The sequence below is a fragment of the Opisthocomus hoazin genome, chromosome 25 (assembly GCF_030867145.1).
Source record: "Opisthocomus hoazin isolate bOpiHoa1 chromosome 25, bOpiHoa1.hap1, whole genome shotgun sequence".
Classification (NCBI taxonomy): domain Eukaryota; kingdom Metazoa; phylum Chordata; class Aves; order Opisthocomiformes; family Opisthocomidae; genus Opisthocomus; species Opisthocomus hoazin.
The window spans coordinates 4,190,496-4,196,537 of NC_134438.1; positions in this window are offsets into that span (position 1 = coordinate 4,190,496).

A 6,042-nucleotide genomic window follows, 5' to 3' on the forward strand; every position below is an offset into this window, starting at 1 on the left:
CCACTGTGCCCTGCACCCCAAGACCCCTCCACCCAGCACCCCCCTGCACCCTGGCACCCCTGCACCCAGCACCCCAGCATCCCCAGTATCCCCAGCACCCCTGCACCCAGCACCCACTGCGCCCTGCACCCCAATACCCCTCCACCCAGCACCACCCCTGCACCCCGCAGCGCTTGCACCCGCCTGAGCCCAACGCCTTCTGCGCCAGCACCCCCCGCACCCCCCGCACCCCCGTGCCCTTCTGCACCCGGTGACCCCTGCACGGGCCAGCCCGTGCCTGGCACCCCGCTCCGCCCGGCGCTGGCCCTGCGCCCCGGGACAGACCCTCTGCAGCAGCCAGCACCTGCCCCCCCCCGCCATGCCAGCTGGGCAGAGCCCCCATCCTGCACCCTTACGTGTCCCCACTGGTGGACCCCAGCTCCCCCGTGCACCCGGGGTCCCAGGGGTCTCCCCCGCTGCAGCAGGGACCCGCTGCTGTCCTGCCCCCCAGCCCTGCTGCACCCCAAGTCCTGGTCCCCCAGTTATCACCTGCCAGGGACGTGGTGACGCCAGGGCAAAAAGTGCCCGGCCAGGGGCCAGGACAGCTCGGGTGGCATGGCAGGAGCCACCCCTCCACCACGGGTGCCCCTTCCTCAGGGCTGGGGACAGCGGCTGCTCCCAAAGGACGACGTGGCAGCTCGACACGAGGGTGCGGTCCCAGCAGGGACCCCGGCTCCCGGGCCTCAGCGGACGCTGACGGGTGAGATGAGGGGGACCAGGGGCACGGCGGTGCGAGGGGACCTCGTGGGCGCGAAGGGGACCTCCTCCACCCCCTGGTTTCAGTCATGGGACAGTCACCGGGCTTGGGGAGCTGGGGGCTGGGCTGTGACCTGGCACTTTGCCCCCGGGCCTCAGTTTCCCCAGGCAATGGGCTGCGCCTGCTGTCGTGTTTTTGCCCTGGGGTTTCTCAAGACCAGAGCTCTGCAGAGCGGGGAGCCCGGCGCGGCGCCGCGTGAGCTGGGCAGCGTTTCTCCGCGTGGGGAACGAGGCACAGTCCGAAGGCACCGCTTGCTCGAGGGAGGTCTCTGTAAGACCTGCTGCCACAGCAGCCGTCAGAGGTCAGGGTGGGCTCTGCGGCCTCGGAACCCCCTCGTTCTCACCCAGGTAAGCTCTGCTGGGTGCAAGGGCACGCTAAGCTCCTCCTGTGCTCTAGGTACCTGTGCTGGCCTTGCTTTCCCTCTGCTTTGCCCTTCCGCATCGATGCTGAGCGCTCAGGGCAGGCTGTGCGGTGCCAGCAGGGCTCCGTTCCCTCCAGGCTGGGTTGGAGCCAGTCCTAACGCGAGGACCGACCCGGGGGGGCATCTGCAGTTCCCTGACGCTGGGAGGAAGAGGCAGGACCTTTATTCCAGCAGTTGCTGGGGAGAGAAGTTTGCTCACGCTCCCACGGGAGATGAGGATGCTGTGAATTCACTGCTGGGGCTGCCTGGCTGCCCGAGACGAGTGTGTACGCGCGGGGAACAGAGAAACCGAGCTGCGGCTGCGTGCACCGAGCTGCAGGTATCTCAGAGCCCCTGACAATTCGTGGTGGGAAAGGGTGTCCATCGTGTGCTGGAAGTCACTGGAAATCTGCCTTTGTTTTCGGAGACAGAAACCATTTTGTTTTCGGAGATGCTGCAGCCTGCTGAAGATCCCTGTGCTCCCGAAGGGACGCCTGGGGAAGCAGAAATATCGTTGCTTTCTGTAGTTACTCCCTTGTAGCTCCTCAAACCCGTGAAAAATTCATCGTCCCCCAATTCTTGTGTGGAATTTCTGCCTGAAGCTGTTTTTGCAACAGATTCCAGCCCAGGGAATGTCCCTACACCAGTTTGGGGCTTCCCGCCCCAAACGCCCGTGGCACTTGAGTGGTTCACAGAGGTTGCCTCCTGGCAGCACGTGTGTCCCTGCCGTCCCTGCCGGAGAAACTCCATCCATCCATTGCTCAGACACAACGCTCCGCTCCCAGCAGAGGTGGGGGCTGGGCGAGTCCGTCCCCTCGCCAGGAGAGACGCGAGCAAATGAGCCGAAAAGACCCTTCTCATGTACCGTCCGCCCTCCGCCCGCCCCGTGGCCCCTATCCCCAGCGAGGGGAGGGTCTCACGCCAGCCCTGGCAGGTTTGGAGACATTTGCCTGTTTCCCACTGGTTTGAACCAGGAGGTTCCAAGCTCTGCTGCCGGCGGGGAGCCATGGCAGCACGCACCGGGATGCACGAGCTGGATCCGGTCCCCATGAGGCACACCTCTGCTGTCCCCCGTTGTGTCACCCTGTGGTTTCCATGCCAGGAGTGTGGGACCGGACAGAGTGTCTTGTGCAAGAGCCAGCACCTCTCCCAGACCTCTCCAGACAAGAGCATATTTGAAATTCCCAGAATGTTTCGATGCAGTTGCTCAACCAGGTTCCTTAAAGAAACCGAATTGTCCGGGCTGTGCTTCACGCGAATGTGGGGTGATGGACGGGCGATTGTCTGGGTTCCCCCGTCTCCCAGTTTAACCACTGGGTTTCTGAAGACCAGCCCGAACAGATGTCTCTCCCATGCCCCATGTTTTCCCTGGTGCTCCCAGCCACCAGGTCAACCTGTCCCTCTGGTGCTGGGTGAGGTGTTGCTGAGCGGACCTCATCCTCTGTGGGGTCCCACCCACTGCCTCTGCGAGCTCCTGGAACCCCAGTGCTGCCCTGGAAATGTCAAGGCATGACTTGAAATTTCTCCTTTCCAGGTGATGGCTTGGTCAATGATTACTTGGAGTCCATGAGGATGCTCTTGGAGACTCGTCTGGGGTTACATTGCTTACCTGAGTGGAGAGCTGTTACTGAATACCTGAAACGCTGGATTTTGGCACATCCTGCCCCAGTTCCCTGCTCTTCCAGGAAGGTGGCCAAAGCACCAGCCTGCATCGGTGTGCTGTGTTCGATGGGGACACCGTGCAAGGCCCCAGCTCTCCGTCAGCTGCAGTGAACTTGGAGGACCTTAGGTCTCCTTGCCAGCAGCCATGCCTGCCTGTGCCGCTACGGCGATGTGCACCACATGGTCACCGTGGTATTTTCTCCTGTCCTACGCAACTTCCAGCCTGGTGAGTTCTCACAAGGGTCAGAAATGGATTACCAGCCTGGGAAACCCCAGGCCAGAATGACAGTCGTGGAGAAAGGACTGCTTCTGAACCCTGGGCAGGGTTGCCGTGCCGGAGATGTGGTTCGCAGGAGTCTGCAGCCCAGAGTTCCCAGTAGCAGCTCCCTGCCCAGTTGTGTGGGCTGCACGTCCAGCAAAGCACAGAGATGCCATGAGAAGGAAAAAGGCAGTGGGGTCCCTGCCAGGGTTTTAAGGGAGGGGAACGAGGAACAGGAGCAATCTCAGCCCTGCTGGAACCCCTGACCAAGCTCAGTGGCTTAGTCTCAGCACAGGGACCTGAGATTTTGGAATGATTCCTTTGCTTTGCCTGCTGGGCACCCCGTGGTCCTCACGGACAGGGTGAGGCAGTTTCCCAGGACGGAGGTGTAAGCGTGACACAGCCAGACCAGGTGGAACACCCTGCTGCACCCCTGCCAGCGGTGAGCCCCGGGACGGGGTTTTGCAATAGCGCAGGCAACAGCCCAGCGTGGCCCCGAGCAGCGCTTGCGAAGTAAATACAGGGAGGATGAAGAGATCCTCAGATAGCGCAGCGGTAACGGCCTGATGAGTATCTTGAACAGATAGAGCTGGTAGAAATTGAGATTGGAAGACAGGAAAACTGTTGAACTGATCAGAATCTTCATCAGACGGCTGAACTGCGACGCTCCCAGCACCTGCTGGGGAATCTGAGCAGGGAGACAACGCTCCCTGCCCGGGTGCGGGTCCCTCAGCTCACCTCTCGCTGTAAGCTGGCCTTGACAGCTCTCCTCTTGATAATAGGCCAAAAGCATGAGAAAAATGGTGCGTGTCCTGCTGTCCAGGGAGCGCGAGGAAAGACCATGCCTTGGTGCAGTTTGCAAGCTCTTGACGTTCCCCTGCCTGATGGCAACGCGAGGAGGAAAGACTCGGAAAGGAGGATGCCATGGGGCAGCTGAAAGAAGCCCGGCTCAGACAAGCTCAAAACTTCCCTTGCTGGCTTCAGAGACACCGTTGAAGGAAGCATTAACCGAGAAAGAAGGCAAAGTCCTGAGCCTTTGGCCTCCAGGCACTTGTGGAGGCTCTGCGGTCTCCCCAAGAGCCCAGGCACCAGGCAGGAGCCCCGTGGAGACCGAGGTCCCCCAGCAGTGCCCGCTGGGCAGGCTCGGTGGCACCAGGCAGGGCTGACCTGGCAGCCACCACAGGGACATTGCTGGGGCAATCCAGACGCCGGCGCTGGAAGGACTTTGCTTCAGATCTGGGGGTTTCCAGGGAGTGGGTTTGTTCCTGGTGCTGCGGGTGGGGGCTGGGCTAGCAGAGGGTCTCTCGCTGGCTGTCACTCTCCCAGCCACTCTCTGGGACGTTTCTCCGAAAGCACTTGCTCATTGCGGCGAGCAGATGCTTCAAGATGGCTTTATCGTGCTCTTGGAAGTGCCCTGGCACGTCGGTCTGTCTGGAGAGCCCGCAGACACACGACAGCCACCAATATGGCCGACCGGGGCCCAGCAACACCTGAGAATTTCCGTACCATTGGGTGTTTTCGCGCAGTGGGACTCACCTGGTGTGCCGCTGGGCTTGCTGCTTACGCCCGGTGGGATTAGGGAGAAGCAGCTGCCTTTGGCTCAGCACCCGTCCCGGGACAAGGCTGCTCCGTGTCCTCACGTCCTGCTTTTATAGAGAGCGAATGGAGAGAGCAGGGAGAGGAGCAGGGAGGATGGGATACGGGGCGGGGGGTGACAGGCCTGAGGACCCCCCTCCTGGGCTGAGGGCCTGAGGACAGGTCAGGAGAACTGCAGAGCTAAGGGTGAAACTTCGCTTTTTATTCAACCGTTTCTCCTCCCGGGAGAGCCGCAGAGCCTCAGCGGGCGGCAGGGCAGAGCTGCTGGGCAGCCGTTCCGCAGCGTTCTGGGGACCCTCGGAGCGGTGCAGGGGGGTCCATGCGTGACAGCCCCAGTCTGGGGATGTTCCCGGGGCCGAGGCAAGCTCAGCCTTGCTCAGGGAGAGGGTCGGCCCTTTTTTTTCCCTGGATCTCACCCACCGAGCGGGCCACGTCAGGGCTTGTGGGCACAGGCTGGGCAGCCCCCGGCTGCTTGTCAGCCCTCACTGCAGAACGTGGTGCGCAGTGCCCTCAGCTGAAGGACGGCTTTAAACAGCTTTAAAATATTTCACAGAATATTTCCATCTCCACACTTTGTGCCAAAATGTTTCTCCCTCTGCTTCGTTTTTTTTTTTGCTGAATTTATCCGTGAAAAAAAAATCCCCAACAAAACCCAAATATTATTTTCTTCTGATTTCAACCAAAAACCAAGAATGCAAACCCCCACCCTCATGTAACAAAAGGCAACTGGGAATGTGTTGCTTGCAAAACTGCAGCTGCAGAGAGGAACCTCCCCTACTTGAAGCCTGCGGAGAAGGTGTTGGCTGGAGGTGGGGAGCAAAGCGAGCCCCGTAACAAAGGCAGCCGGCTGAGCACCCTTTGGCCTGAGCCATGGAGGGGTACCTTCAGCAAGGGGAGCGTTGCGGCGCGTGTTGGGAGCAAGCCCAGCCCTGCACGTAGCGCAGCCTCTGCCCACGGAGGATACGAAATCAGGAGACGGGCTCGGTTTATTTGCAGGGTAATTGCACCAGCTCCACGCAGCGAAAGGGCAATCCGTGCTCCCGGCGCTCACCCGCCCGCAGTTCCTCCCAGCAGCTTGCTCTTCCGCTTGAGGATAAAAGGCTGCACGTTTCGAAAGCCAAAGCTTCTTCCCAGGGGTGAAATCTGCCTCGAGCCAGCAGCAACGGCCGCCTCGAGCACCCGCGGAACCCCCCGTGTGAACTCGCCAAACCCCGCTCGTCCCCAGGGTCGCAAGGCCGCAGTCCCCGTGGGTTCGCTCGGCTCTGCTCGCCCGGGGATGCTCACGCTGCTGCCCCGTGGCCCGGCGGCAGCAGGAGGGGCTTTGGTGGA